Source organism: Mytilus californianus, unplaced genomic scaffold, assembly GCF_021869535.1.
Source record: "Mytilus californianus isolate M0D057914Y unplaced genomic scaffold, xbMytCali1.0.p SCAF_8, whole genome shotgun sequence".
NCBI classification, from domain to species: Eukaryota; Metazoa; Mollusca; class Bivalvia; order Mytilida; family Mytilidae; genus Mytilus; species Mytilus californianus.
Genome location: NW_026262734.1, coordinates 111240044 through 111256102, shown reverse-complemented (window position 1 = coordinate 111256102; position 16059 = coordinate 111240044). Strand labels below are relative to the sequence as shown.

The window sequence follows — 16059 nt, the reverse complement described above, 5'->3', positions numbered from 1 at the left end:
TAAGGGGCGATATCAACGGTAAAGAAGTAGCATAAGTTTCCCTTGTCTGTTGTTTAGTAGTGTTTTATGGAGGATATCAATGTTGAAGAAGTAGCATAAGTTACCCTTGTCTGTTGTTTAGTAGTGTTTTAAGGGGCGATATCAACGTTGAAGAAGTAGCATAAGTTTCCCTTGTCTGTTGTTTAGTAGTGTTTTATGGAGGATATCAATGTTGAAGAAGTAGCATAAGTTACCCTTGTCTGTTTTTTCGTAGTGTTTTAAGGGGCGATATCAACGTTGAAGAAGTAGCATAAGTTTCCCTTGTCTGTTGTTAAGTAGTGTTTTATGGAGGATATCAATGTTGAAGAAGTAGCATAAGTTACCCTTGTCTGTTGTTTCGTAGTGTTTTAAGGGGCGATATCAACGTTGAAGAAGTAGCATAAGTTTCCCTTGTCTGTTGTTTAGTAGTGTTTTATGGAGGATATCAATGTTGAAGAAGTAGCATAAGTTACCCTTGTCTGTTGTTTCGTAGTGTTTTAAGGGCGATATCAACGTTGAAGAAGTAGCATTAGTTTCCCTTGTCTGTTGTTAAGTAGTGTTTTATGGAGGATATCAATGTTGAAGAAGTAGCATAAGTTACCCTTGTCTGTTGTTTCGTAGTGTTTTAAGGGGCGATATCAACGTTGAAGAAGTAGCATAAGTTACCCTTGTCTGTTGTTTAGTAGTGTTTTATGGAGGATATCAATGTTGAAGAAGTAGCATAAGTTTCCCTTGTCTGTTGTTTAGTAGTGTTTTATGGAGGATATCAATGTTGAAGAAGTAGCATAAGTTACCCTTGTCTGTTGTTTAGTAGTGTTTTAAGGGGCGATATCAACGTTGAAGAAGTAGCATAAGTTTCCCTTGTCTGTTGTTCAGTAGTGTTTTAAGGGGCGATATCAACGTTGAAGAAGTAGCATAAGTTTCCCTTGTCTGTTGTTTAGTAGTGTTTTATGGAGGATATCAATGTTGAAGAAGTAGCTTAAGTTTCCTTTGTCTGTTGTTTAGTAGTGTTTTATGGAGGATATCAATGTTGAAGAAGTAGCATAAGTTTCCCTTGTCTGTTGTTTAGTAGTGTTTTATGGAGGATATCAATGTTGAAGAAGTAGCATAATTTACCCTTGTCTGTTGTTTCGTAGTGTTTTAGGGGCGATATCAACGTTGAAGAAGTAGCATAAGTTATCCTTGTCTTTTGTTTAGTAGTGTTTTAAGGGCGATATCAACGTTGAAGAAGTAGCATAAGTTATCCTTGTCTTTTGTTTAGTAGTGTTTTAAGGGGCGATATCAACGTTAAAGAAGTAGCATAAGTTACCCTTGTCTGTTGTTTAGTAGTGTTTTAAGGAGCGATATCAACGTTGAAGAAGTAGCATAAGTTTCCCTTGTCTGTTGTTTAGTAGTGATTTAAGGGGCGATATCAACGTTAAAGAAGTAGCATAAGTTTCCCTTGTCTGTTGTTTAGTAGTGTTTTATGGAGGATATCAATGTTGAAGAAGTAGCATAAGTTACCCTTGTCTGTTGTTTAGTAGTGTTTATAGGGGCGATATCAACGTTGAAGAAGTAGCATAAGTTTCCCTTGTCTGTTGTTTAGTAGTGTTTTATGGAGGATATCAATGTTGAAGAAGTAGCATAAGTTACCCTTGTCTGTTTTTTCGTAGTGTTTTAAGGGGCGATATCAACGTTGAAGAAGTAGCATTAGTTTCCCTTGTCTGTTGTTAAGTAGTGTTTTATGGAGGATATCAATGTTGAAGAAGTAGCATAAGTTACCCTTGTCTGTTGTTTCGTAATGTTTAAAGGGGCGATATCAACGTTGAAGAAGTAGCATAAGTTACCCTTGTCTGTTGTTTAGTAGTGTTTTATGGAGGATATCAATGTTGAAGAAGTAGCATAAGTTTCCCTTGTCTGTTGTTTAGTAGTGTTTTATGGAGGATATCAATGTTGAAGAAGTAGCATAAGTTACCCTTGTCTGTTGTTTAGTAGTGTTTTAAGGGGCGATATCAACGTTGAAGAAGTAGCATAAGTTTCCCTTGTCTGTTGTTTAGTAGTGTTTTATGGAGGATATCAATGTTGAAGAAGTAGCTTAAGTTTCCTTTGTCTGTTGTTTAGTAGTGTTTTATGGAGGATATCAATGTTGAAGAAGTAGCATACGTTTCCCTTGTCTGTTGTTTAGTAGTGTTTTATGGAGGATATCAATGTTGAAGAAGTAGCATAAGTTACCCTTGTCTGTTGTTTCGTAGTGTTTTAAGGGGCGATATCAACGTTGAAGAAGTAGCATAAGTTACCCTTGTCTGTTGTTTAGTAGTGATTTAAGGGGCGATATCAACGTTAAAGAAGTAGCATAAGTTATCCTTGTCTGTTGTTTAGTAGTGTTTTAAGGGGTTCTATCAACGTTGAAGAAGAAGCATAAGTTATTCTTGTCTGTTGTTTAGTGGTGTTTTAAGAAGGATATCAATGTTGAAGAAGTAGCATAAGTTACCCTTGTCTGTTGTTTAGTAGTGTTTTAAGAAGGATATCAATGTTGAAGAAGTAGCATAAGTTTCCCTTGTCTGTTGTTTAGTAGTGTTTTATGGAGGATATCAATGTTGAAGAAGTAGCATAAGTATCCCTTGTCTGTTGTTTCGTAGTGTTTTCAGGGGCGATATCAACGTTGAAGAAGTAGCATAAGTTACCCTTGTCTGTTGTTTAGTAGTGTTTTATGGAGGATATCAATGTTGAAGAAGTAGCATTAGTTACCCTTGTCTGTTGTTTAGTAGTGTTTTATGGAGGATATCAATGTTGAAGAAGTAGCATAAGTTTCCCTTGTCTGTTGTTTAGTAGTGTTTTAAGGGGCGATATCAACGTTGAAGAAGTAGCATAAGTTACCCTTGTCTGTTGTTTAGTAGTGTTTTAAGGGGCGATATCAACGTTGAAGAAGTAGCATAAGTTACCCTTGTCTGTTGTTTAGTAGTGATTTAAGGGGCGATATCAACGTTAAAGAAGTAGCATAAGTTATCCTTGTCTGTTGTTTAGTAGTGTTTTAAGGGGCTCTATCAACGTTGAAGAAGAAGCATAAGTTATTCTTGTCTGTTGTTTAGTGGTGTTTTAAGAAGGATATCAATGTTGAAGAAGTAGCATAAGTTTCCCTTGTCTGTTGTTCAGTAGTGTTTTAAGGAGCGATATCAACGTTGAAGAAGTAGCATAAGTTTCCCTTGTCTGTTGTTCAGTAGTGTTTTAAGGAGCGATATCAACGTTGAAGAAGTAGCATAAGTTACCCTTGTCTGTTGTTTAGTAGTGTTTTAAGGAGGATATCAATGTTGAAAAAGTAGCATAAGTTTCCCTTGTCTGTTGTTCAGTAGTGTTTAAAGGGGCGATATCAACGTTGAAGAAGTAGCATAAGTTTCCCTTGTCTGTTGTTTCTTAGTGTTTTAAGGGGCGATATCAACGTTGAAGAAGTAGCATAATTTACCCTTGTCTGTTGTTTAGTAGTGTTTTAAGGGCGATATCAACGTTGAAGAAGTAGCATAAGTTACCCTTGTCTGTTGTTTAGTAGTGTTTTATGGAGGATATCAACGTTGAAGAAGTAGCATAAGTTACCCTTGTCTGTTGTTTAGTAGTGTTTACAGGGGCGATATCAACGTTGAAGAAGTAGCAAAAGTTAACCTTGTCTGTTGTTTAGTAGTGTTTTTTGGAGGATATCAATGTTGAAGAAGTAGCATCAGTTACCCTTGTCTGTTGTTTGGTAGTGTTTTAAGGGGCGATATCAACGTTGAAGAAGTAGCATAAGTTTCCCTTGTCTGTTGTTTAGTGGTGTTTTAAGAAGGATATCAATGTTGAAGAAGTAGCATAAGTTTCCCTTGTCTGTTGTTTAGTTGTGTTTTAAGGAGGATATCAATGTTGAAGAAGTAGCATAAGTTACCCTTGTCTGTTGTTTAGTAGTGTTTTCAGGGGCGATATCAACGTTGAAGAAGTAGCATAAGTTTCCCTTGTCTGTTGTTCAGTAGTGTTTAAGGAGCGATATCAACGTTGAAGAAGTAGCATAAGTTACCCTTGTCTGTTGTTCAGTAGTGTTTTAAGGAGGATATCAATGTTGAAGAAGTAGCATAAGTTTCCGTTGTCTGTTGTTTAGTCCGGCTGGCCACGTTATTACCGGAGACCTCAACATTGTCAATAACACTTCCCTGCGAAATGTGTTATCCAAAGGTTCGAAATATCGTGAGCCTAAATCCATCAATTGGAAATACAACTTCAAAATACTGATGGATTTGGTCGAGGGTTATGCCAGGCAATGGGCTAAACGCAAGAAAGAAGACGTAGATACTCTTTCCAAATGGATGAAGGCTGTGAGGTCGTTGATACAAATCAGAATTAAGAAACTAAATGGGTCTATCAATACCCATGCTACGTCAATCTTTAAAGACCCAAATGTTGCAAAACACTTGTCCTACCTCCATGACAAATATGTTGTTGTCCCCGCAGATAAAGCCCCAAACAACATGGTTTTTGTGTGTAAATCTCATTGCATAAACTGCTTGATAAATGAATTAGGTATTGACAATTAACTTTGAAACTCAACATACACCCTCACGACACTTACCAAAGAGGAAATCCTGGATAATCATAGGTCTGTTCTATGTTCCTTTGGAATTTCAACCAAAGACGAAGAACTGGATCTTCCATCACTGTATTGGATACCTAAACTACACAAGTGTCCTTACAAACAACGGTATATTGCTGGGTCTTCCAAGTGCTCCACGAAACCTCTTTCTGAATTATTAACATCTATTTTATCAGCAATCAAAGCCGGGCTTTTAAGTTATTGTGAAACTGCCTATTCTAGAGGTGGCGTGAATCAGATGTGGATACTAAAAAATTCCAAAGATCTGTTAGAGTACATACAATCTAAGACTCTCTCATCTTGCAATAGTATTAAAACATTTGACTTTCCTACACTTTACACAAGTATTCCCCATTCCAAACTAAAAGACAAATTGAAAGATTTGGTATTGCTTTGTTTCATAAAAAAGAATGGCGAACGTAGATACCAGTATCTTGTCTTGGGGAGGGATAAATCCTACTTTGTAAAGTATCACTCTGATTCAAACAAAAAATTCTCTGAAACTGACATTATCAAGATGCTTGATTTCTTGATTGACAACATATTTGTTACGTTTGGAGGACGTGTTTTTCAACAGACTGTCGGCATTCCAATGGGAAACAATTGTGCCCCTCTTCTTGCCGACTTGTTTCTTTATTATTATGAGGCTGACTTCATACAAGAACTTCTTAGGAAGAAAGATAAGAAGTAAGCAATATCCTTTAACTTTACTTTCCGCTATATAGATGATGTTTTCTCACTAAATAATTCAAAATTTGGTGACTATGTTGAACGCATCTATCTCATCGAACTAGAGATAAAGGATACAACAGATACAGTTAAGTCTGCCTCATATCTTGACTGACATCTAGAAATTGACAATGAGGGTCTGTTGAAAACAAAACTTTACGACAAAAGAGATGATTTTAGCTTCCCAATTGTGAACTTTCCATTTCTATGTAGCAACATTCCAGCAGCGCCTGCATACGGAGTATATATCTCCCAATTGATACGATATTCCCGGGTTTGTATTTCCTATCATGATTTCCTTGATAGAGGGTTGCTGCTCACGAGGAAACTATTAAACCAAGAGTTCCAAATGGTGAAGTTGAAATCATCCATAAATATTTTTGAATATGATTGCAAATCATTTAGATACAGTGAAAATAATACAGGCGATAAATTTTCTCCCTGTCTTACTCCAATTTCAGAGAAAAAGATTTCTGAAGTTTCATTGTTATGTTTAATACATGATTTTACATTTTCATACATATTTTGTATGATTCTTAAAAAATTGCCAGTAATATTTGTTTGAACAAGTTTAAAAAATAATGAATTTCGGTGAACAAAGTCAAATGCTTTTTCAAAATCGACAAAAGCACAATATAACATTTTCTTTCTGAGAGATAGAGTAATTCCAATAATGCATACAATGAAAATATATGATTATTAGTTGAGTTACCATGTCGAAAACCAGCTTGGTTTTAATGTAATAATTTATATTCTTCAATAAAAACATTTAATCTATCGTTCAAAATGGATGTAAAAACTTTTGCTAAACAAGATAACAATGTGATAGGTCTATAATATTTAGGATTCATCTTGTCTCCTTTGTTTTTGTACACTGGTATCATGTGACCTATAAGCCATCATATAACTCTATATTCGATACTTTTTACTTATATTTTGGCATTGCACAAGATCATGCGTTTCTCAAGTTGACTTTTAAGAAATGACCGACAAATTTGCGTACAAGTGTAAATACGTCTATTGGATAGACAGAAGTGCTGACAATTTGTTATTGTTACATAAAAGATGGTTGATTAAGATAATGTTTAGCTGCATCGTTCCCTTAGAAATTGGAAGTACATATAAAAATCGAAAATATTAAATGATATGGCTGTTAGTTTTAATATTATTTAAACTAACATTCACCGTTATTTCGATGAAAATGAGAACTATATCAAATTTAGAATTTTATTTCGTTTTTAATAATAGGAGATATGGGAAATAGTCAATTAGACAGCATCTAAACGACAAAGCAAAAAAAAAAAAAAAGGGGAAACCCATGGTGTTCAACTAGGAGAGGTGTCAGAAATACAACATACGAAGCTATAAATCGCACAAGTCTTATAACGTTATAGACAATGCATATAAATGAAATCTTGCCTTTCTCTACGAATAAACACCTGGCTGTACTATGTCTATGTTTGAACTAGTTCAACTACCCCATCAACGCAAAGTTTAGAGCTAATGATTAAATAAACTTAACGAGGCAAAAACACGCAGAACATAGTTTTTTTTTAAATCACGTGCCTCATCAAATAGAAATAACCCATTTCACAGTCAGTGTTACAAGATGCAATGAAATATCACATTTCTTTGTCTACCAATACAATCATCAAGCATTTTTTTTTAGAATACAAACAAAGGAATAATGCAAGATCGGGCTCACAAATCTTAGTGTAAACAATATTTTATTATGAATTATACGAATTACAATATATATTCACATTCACAAATAGGATTCAGAAACAAGCAACAAGTGCTTATGTTAATCTACTCAATTAAATCAAAACTAACTGCAATTCTGTGTCCATTGGTACTGTTAATTGTAAGCTCTCAAGTCTTAAAATTGTATTTGAAATTGAACAGCAAAAACGTGTTCCATTTTTCGCGAACCGACAGGGTTTCGTTTTTATGTCCCCATCTATTTTGCATTTTTCCGATTTAAAGTTTCTGGCGAAACTTATAACGAACCATGTTACCCGAGTTTCGCTTGATACCTACGGCTGCAGACATTCGACTTTAATATTGAGATTGATGAAATGTACAGAATTGTCTTTCCAAATATTTTTTTACAAGTATTTAACATTTGTACACGATTGCCTTTCGATACTCTCTTAATCGCAGGACGTATAAAAAAGGTTCTGCAATTGGATCAATCATAGCTAACATGTTAGAAAACTGTATATGTTTCGTTAGATCGATGTTAGCATTACTAGCCGATACAATGTTAATGATTACAGAAGGTAATACACTGACTGTTACTACCATAATTATTATCCCTAGCGTATTTATCGATCTCCTGAATTGATCCGTGTGTTTCGTTAAATCTGGGTGTCTGTTCAGTGTTGTTGATTTTCGTTGTTTGCAATACTTTTTTCTTTGCTCAGAAGGAAAGCTGGATTTTCCTTTACTGCCATCCTGACCGTATGAACAACCTGATAGCTGCTGATCTGAATGTGATCCAGATTGAGCCGGTTTAGCTGACGTATCTTCATGATAAACCACAGTCATTCTCTTTTTTAATCGGAAGAAAATCATGCCATAAAAAACAACAATTAATACATATATACAGAGTCTGCATGTTGACATGGAGAGTTGATATATCCAGAAGTTATCGTTGAAAAGGATATCAAGTTGGCATGTTGTTGAATTCGGATTTCCATATAAACCGCCAATTAAACCGCTGTATGCAATAATCAATGAAAACGAGGCTATATAAGACATGGTGTGTCTCTTTGACCATGTGTTAGTTTGTCGTGTAGAACTGGTGGCTAGGAATCGTTCAATACAGATAAAAAAGATTTGCACTAGAGAAAATATGTTCGATGCGGACAAAACGGATATAACGACAAGACAAATGTAGGGAATATGAATATTCCCTAATTTCAGTAATATAATAATTCCAGTAAAAATGCCAGTTGCACTAGCTATGATGTTACCAACACTGAGACACAATGTGAGACAGGTGAATTTTGGCTGCCGTAATGTTTTGGTTTTAATTAAGATGATTATTGCTAAAAGATTTAAGGCTAGTGTTACTGTAGAGAATGAAATGTACAAAACTGTAGCAGTCACTGTAGTTGCGCTTACTTCCGTCTCATTCATGTTTAATTGTTTAATGAATATCATGATGGTCTCATTCCAGATCTAAAAAACAAGAATTAAATAAAACACATTTTGTATTACAAAATGTTATAAAAAGCCAAAATTTTAAGGATTTTATCATATATGTTTTAATTATTAGTAAATAAAACCCTGTTGTCATACCAGATCTGCAAAATAAGAGTTAAAAGATCAACCTTCAAAATATTAGGGTACCGACGTTTTAAATGTATGGCGTTATTGTGTCTGTAAATATGATTATCAGATTTATTGATTTATTGATTTGTGTTTAACGCCACTTTCAGCACTATTGTGCTATCTCGTGGGGGTCGTTTTTTATTGGTGGAGGAAGCCGGAGTGCCCGGTGAGAACCACAAACCTTCGGTAGGAAAACTGACAATCCTAGTCAATTAAGATTGGAGTCGAACACATCTGCCACGTGCCGGAATCGAACACAAAACCTCCTGTTGACTACTAAGACCACTCGACCACCGAGGCTCCTATGCAGATTAAGAAAATAATGAATGTATAATATAATAACATTGAATAATATCCTTTTCTTACACCAGATCTTCAACGTGAGTAAGAAATATGATGATTTACAAAATGTAAAATTCCCAATGTATTTTAGTTTATTACGTAAAAGAGAGGCGAACAAAATTTAATCAACACTTTATACAATTTCAAAACGCTTTTCTGGATTGACCTTAAGGAACGGTCAAAGCAGAATATTTGAAAGTCAAAGATGTATAAGAACCGAAAGAGTTAAAGAGCTATATGATCAAAAAGGGGCCTTAAAATGATAGCAAAATAGATCGGTCAACTTTTCCTGAGGGAGTTGAAACCTTAGATTCCTAATAATTATAAATTTATAAACAGTCAATTTTTGAAAGGTTTATTATACATCATGTTAGTACCGAAGTACTGACATCTGAGCTGATGATACCCTCGGCGACTGAAAGTCCACCAGCAGAGGTATCGATCTGTTGTAGAAAAAAAAGAAAACAATACATTATAAATTCATGCGTCCGAAGCGTTTTTCTGGATTTCCCTTCATCAGGAATGCTAAAAAAAGATACTACAGCCCGAGATATTCAAACTCATCAAAAAGTAGACAATAGACTGACTATGCCATGGCAAAAAAGGAAAAACGACGAATACAACAGTACACAATACACAAGAAAACTAAAGACTGAGCAACACGAACCACACTAAAAACTGGAATGCAGAATCTGCGCAGGAGGTTTGCATATCGTTGATTGTTAACTAATCTGTGTTGAAAACAGTATTAAGATATGATTCTGAAAGTTTTGGTGAAATTCATTGAGTATTGCAGGAATATTGACAGAACATGTAACATTCATACATTCAAATCATTACAAAATAGTACAAACCATAATATTAATGTCAAATACACACAAGAATCTTAATCCCAAGTACAAACCAGAATGTTACTGCCGAGTACAAACCAGAATCTTAATGCCGAGTACAAACCAGAATCTTAATGCCGAGTACAAACCAGAATCGTAATGCCGAGTACAAACTAGAATCTTAATGCCAACTACAAACCAGAATCTTCATGCCGAGTACAAAACAGAATCTTACTGCCAAGTACAAACCGGAATAATAATGCCAACTAGAATCTTAATGCCGAGTACAGACCAGAATCTTAATGCCGAGAACAAACCAGAATCTTAATGCCAAGTACAAACCAGAATCTTAATGCCGAGTAAAAACCAGAATCTTCATGCCGAGTACACACCAACATCTTCATGCAAGCCAGCGTCTCTTTTCACAAAAAAAATCTTAAGAGTAAAATTACTCGTAAATCATACACATTTCAGTATAACTTACGATCAATTTCAATTGTAAGATTTTTTTGTGAAAAGAGTCGCAGAATCTTAATGCCAAGTACAAACCAGAATGTTAGCCGAGTTGGTTGGTTTCTCATATACTATTAGCAATAGATCACATGTATATGGTGTATGGTATGTTTATAGGATGTACATGTCTGTCTGGCAGGTTTCATTTAACCTTGACCTTTAAACATAGTTCATAGGACAATGTTAAGTTTTTGTGGTTTGGTCTATTTCTCAGATACTATTACTATAAACAATAGATCAAATATATTTATGGTATGGAATATTGTAAGGTGTATTTGTCTGGCAGGTGTCATCTGACCTTGACCTCATTTTCATGGTTCATTATTCAATGTTAAATTTTCATGGTTATGTCTGTTTCTCAGATACTATAATCAATAGATTAGCTATATGTGTAGCTAGGAATGGTTGCATGGTGTACGTGTTGTCTGCAGTGTTTATCTAATCTGGACCTCATTTGTATGGTTCATAAGTCTCTAATTAGGTCTGTTTCTCAGATGCTATGAGCAATAGGCTATAAATGGTGTATGGTGTGATTCACTGATATATATCAGACTTTAAAGATAAGTAAAGCAGTTGAGAAATTTCAGCGTCTGCACTCTTGTTTACAAAATGACATATCTTGGCAAACATCTATTTATGCTGAGATTTCAATAAAAATTGATATGTTAGTATTCTTTGCTATTCCATTTAAAAAAAATGTATTGCCCACCAAAATGTATCTTCTTTTGTTTTTACATTACAGCTGCTGTAGAAAATTTTTCAAGAATATTTTTACTGATTATGAACAACAGGATTATATCATCATAATCATTGGAATCTCACAAGGAAAAGTGCAAAGAAAGGACGGAATTCATGTGCGAAAATTATAATTGATCCAGGAGAACAGTCTTAAATAATACTAACAGACATACAGTTGTGTGAACAAGAGACCAAGAGCAACATAGAATAAATTTGGAGAGTATAATATTTGTCAACCACAAGTACATTAATAACATATAATGCAAATGAAATTAGAATTATGGTGCACATGTTGTATGATTGTGAATATCTGCTAAAAACAAATGTAGTTTATAAATAAATAGAATTGAAATAACTAAATTTGTAGGGTTTATATGACCAATATATTTTAAGGTCTTTTAGCAAATTCTATGTTTAAGACCAATATTTAAAGGATCGTGTGAACTGTTGTCAATAACTTTAATGGGTCCATCCTTGGCCATTTCATCAATCATTTGCCACTGGACATTAAGCAACCAACAATCACTCAATCAATCCATCCAAATCACAATTGTGGTGAACAAAATTTCTGACCAAAAGAAAATTATACCGTCTAAACCCTAATATGTCTTTTCTTCACACTGGCTTAAGCATATTCTTTTCTTTTCAATAGAATATTATACTGAGTGTAACATATCTTTTAAAAAGGAGATATTGAGTACACGTCAATAAGACATAAGCATAATAACCAAAAGACATCTTGAGGGCAAATAGTCTGTTCTAAATGGCAATTGATAATCTTTTTCGTGAGGGTGCGTTCATGAATTTATAGATCATTTATATAGGAAGTTATAGAATATTTGTTCTGAATGTGGTACATTTGATGTTTTCTTTTCTTAATTCAGTATTATGGCTTATCAGGAACACTAAAAAATTACTTTATATTTATTGGTAAAATATCCATACACTGTAAAAATTGTGCTTAGAATTTAAACGTGTTGCAAGACTTATGTGCTTAGGAAAGTGTTTAATTTCTAAACATAAAAAAATAAACATGTTTTGGCTCTCAGCACTTCGCAATAAACATGTTTTGGCTCTCAGCACTTTTCAATAAACATGTTGCTGTGCTAAACATGTTTAGCTACTTTGTCAAGTATATAAAGCTAAACGTGTTTAAATTCTAAGCACTTTCAATATTTAGACACTTTCCTAAACACGTTTAGAATTACAACACATTTAGGCCGAATACGGCATTCATATCACGTGCTAATTTTTGAGCGGGAAGAAGAAACAAAGAACCCGAAGTCAAAGGCCACGCTGTTTACTTCTGACCATAACTGACCGTAACTTGACTGCTTCAGAAAGGTAAGGAGTTATGATTATACTGTCTTTTATTTTGTACTGCCAATTTTAAATGATTGTTGACAGTTATAAGCATTATTTACAAGAACACTACCGTATAGGCAATGCAGGAGAGAAAAGGGGGTACCATCCCACGAAACAAGTGCTTGTAAGAGCTTTAAGTGTTCAAACTATCTTGTGTATAGATGATAAGAGTTGTTTAATGTTCTATCATGCAAGTTTGCATTTATTTTTTTATTTATATATGTTCTTGGAAAGGAGTTTGTGAGGATAATTTTCGTTCGGTACTCCTCGGCAGATTATAATGGAACATGATCGAAGGGTAGCGGAATCTGCCGAGTCTTATCAGGATGAGGTGCATCATTCGTAAATCCAGTGTCATATCGAGTTCATTGTTTTCGTAAGCACTTCCGATATGCACAATCAACATTTCCTCAAAATAAATAGAAAGATACTTGTTTATTTCAATAGTTATAAGCGGTTGTGATTTTTTTTTTATAATTTTATTGATATGTATTGTTTTATTCTAGATGAGAGAAGTGCAGAGGAAATCATCATCTGTCTTGGCAAGCTAAAAGAGGAGATAAAGAACAGTAGCAAATATGCTGCTAGGTAAGAATCAAAAGTGTATTTGATTTTAAAAATGCCAATATATATTTGATCAAATGAATAATATTAAGCATGAAAAGAAGTTTTATATTAAAAATATCAATTGATTCATCAGTAAATTTATGTTTTTATACCACGGTCCTAATGTTGTTATCTGGATCTTAAATCATGCTTTTACTTTTTGATGTTGTAGTTCGTATTCTTATATTTTTAGATTAATTCTACTTAGTTGCTTATCAATATTTTTCTATATTTCAGGCCATTGACCAGCAGTTGGGTACTAAGAAAGGAGAAGCTCTTATTGACCTGTAAAATGAAAACAGGACATTTTCAAATTGTTTTGTTGTAGGGATGGGCTACAAGTAGAAGATTGGTCAATATTATGTACATGTACCTTGATATGAATTTATTTTTGATTGTGTTCAATGATAAACTGGAAATAAATGATAACATAAATTCCTTTGTTTTATATGTTGTAATTTTGTTTTTAAAGCTAGAATTAGTATAATGATAATTTCATTTCAAAAGTTCTAGACTGTTTTACGAATATTTGAAATAAAGAAAAAATGCAATAGTCGAATGACGTGAATTGAATTAAAGAAAAAACTCATTGAGATTGAAAAGGTATTGGTCACATTCAATTTGCTATGGAAATTCCAGTTTCTTAGTTTGATGCATTGGCTCCTTTTTGTGATGGTATGGAAACCTGTTTTATTGAGAGCTATCATACGTTTTACAGTCAAGCCTTCCGGAATATTAGTTTAATTGGGGACTAATGAAGTAACGGCTTCTCACAATAAAATGATAAACATGTTTCTTCACGACCCTTTATGGTCTAAACATGTTTACATTCAAAACACTTCACAGCTAAACGTGTTTCCAGACAAAACACTTCTCAGCTAAACATGTTTCCAGATACAACAATTCACAGCTAAACATGTTTACAGTCTAAGCACTTTTTAGCTAAACGTGTTTCTAGTCTAAACGCTTTACAGCTAAACATGTTTACAGTCTAAGCACTTTATAGCTTGACACGTTTAGGCTGTTAGCACATTAAATATTAAACATGTTTAGATTTAAAACATGTCAAAAATCGGTTTCATAAATGTGTTTAGGAAAGTGTTTAGGCTCTAAACACATTTTTTAGAGTGTAATAAGATCTTGATTTTCATAAGTTGTGTGATGGTTTTCCTTTAAAGGCTGTTCCATAAAAAACATACAGGGGACCTAGGGAAGGCACTTTGAAATCTCTACTATGGGTGGGTGTCAAGTACAATAGAAATGTAATTGAAATTCTAAATTTGTCTCTTAGCCCATCATTAATTTATATATGTCAAAATAATTTTAAATTGTTAGTGTGTATAACACCTGTTTTACGCGTGAAAAACGGGTATGCAATTTTTACTGTGTACGAGGAATCTTTTTGATTTTTAACCGGATTTTCGAAAGAAAAATCGGTTATTGATTTGGGGATGTACGGCGGGTGGTCGGCTGCCAAACAGTTTCCGTTCATTAACATGAAAACACTTTGACGAAATCTTTTCAAATTTAGATATGTTGTTTCCTGTGAGTAAATGAAGGTCAAGTTCATTTTCACGATTTTATCTGATCTCGTTGTTGAGTTTTAGAATTTTCAGTAGCAAAATTTATTTTTATTATATGAATTTGATTTATTTCCTTTTAAACAAAAATTGATAATTAATTTTATGTCATTTTGGTCTCTTGTTAGATTTTTTAATAAATTTTGAGGTCTGTCTTCAAATTGGTCCACATTTAGGTCCGTAGGGTCCAAAATACAACTTTTTTTTATTTAAAAAAAATTGAATTCTTGGTATTTAGATTACTGATTATAATTTGAAAATAGATATATATAGATTCTTACATTGATACCAGACAGAGTGGATTATCGGATTTATCAAATCGAAATAGTTAAATTATTAATTTTAAAGTCCAATCCTCGGCGAGGACTTTGAAATTAATAATTTAACTTTCGAGATTTGATAAATCCGATAATCCACGAGTAACTATGTAAGAATCTGTTTCTCTAATGATTAAAAAATAAATTTTCTTTTTTCGTTAAACGAAAAATCCCCTTAGCTTGCCTTCCACATTTCACAAAGTTGTCAATTTCATTAACACCTGTTAGCATATTTTGATTCATCCAGTGAGCTGATAAAGGTTATGACCCTTAAACTCATCCAATCATCTTCTGAAATCACCAGCAACCACACGTTGATTATTTTTTTTTTTATACAATGGTTGCAGAAAGGGATAAATTGTCAAAGAATCAGAGAAAAAATCTTGTCTAATTTTAGAGAACTATTTTTTAGTGGTTAACTTATAAATAATTTTAGAGAACTATTTTTATATCATTTATTCAGTTTAAGTTATTTCCTTTTGAACAGAAAGGATAATATTAAACTGTGTTTCATTTCAACATAAATTGAATATATATAGGGTTCTTTCAAATGCTGAATCTAAACCTGTATTTAAATATTGCATTTTTGGCCAAGTTTTCAAGTTGGTCCAAATCAGGGTCAAAATTAAACAGTTTGTTTGATTTAAAAAAAAATTGACTTTATGGGGTTCTTTGAAATGCTGAATCTAACCATATATTTAGAGATTTTGGATGTTGGGCTCCTTTATCAAATTGGTCCACATTGAGGTCCAAAGGGTCCTTAATTAATTTTTGTTTGATTTCATCAAAAATTGAATTCTTGGGGTTCTTTGATATGCTGATTCTAACAATGTACTTAGATTTTGGATATTGGACCATAATAGGTTAATGTCCAATTTCAATTTTTTCAGTTCTTTGACCACATTCATTTTGTGTCACAAACCTAAGCTGTGTCAAATATTCAATCATAATCCAAATTCAGAGCTGTTTTAAGCTTAAATGTAGTGTCCATACTTGCTCAACTGTTCAGGGTTCGACCTCTGCGGGAAATCCGGTTTGCTGTCACTCTGACAGCCTTTTGTTTTTTATCAATTTAAATTTTCTTTTTTTTTTAA

The 16059-nt window shown here is 33.6% G+C and overlaps 1 long non-coding RNA gene across 1 annotated transcript; it reads left to right on the top strand.

Annotated features, from left to right (window-relative positions):
• Positions 1 to 12926: 12926 nt before the first annotated feature.
• LOC127711955 (uncharacterized) lies at positions 12927 to 13506 on the top strand. The gene is made up of 2 exons (XR_007986917.1): positions 12927 to 13050; positions 13306 to 13506. It is a non-coding gene; the product is annotated as an uncharacterized LOC127711955 (long non-coding RNA).
• Positions 13507 to 16059: the final 2553 nt, after the last annotated feature.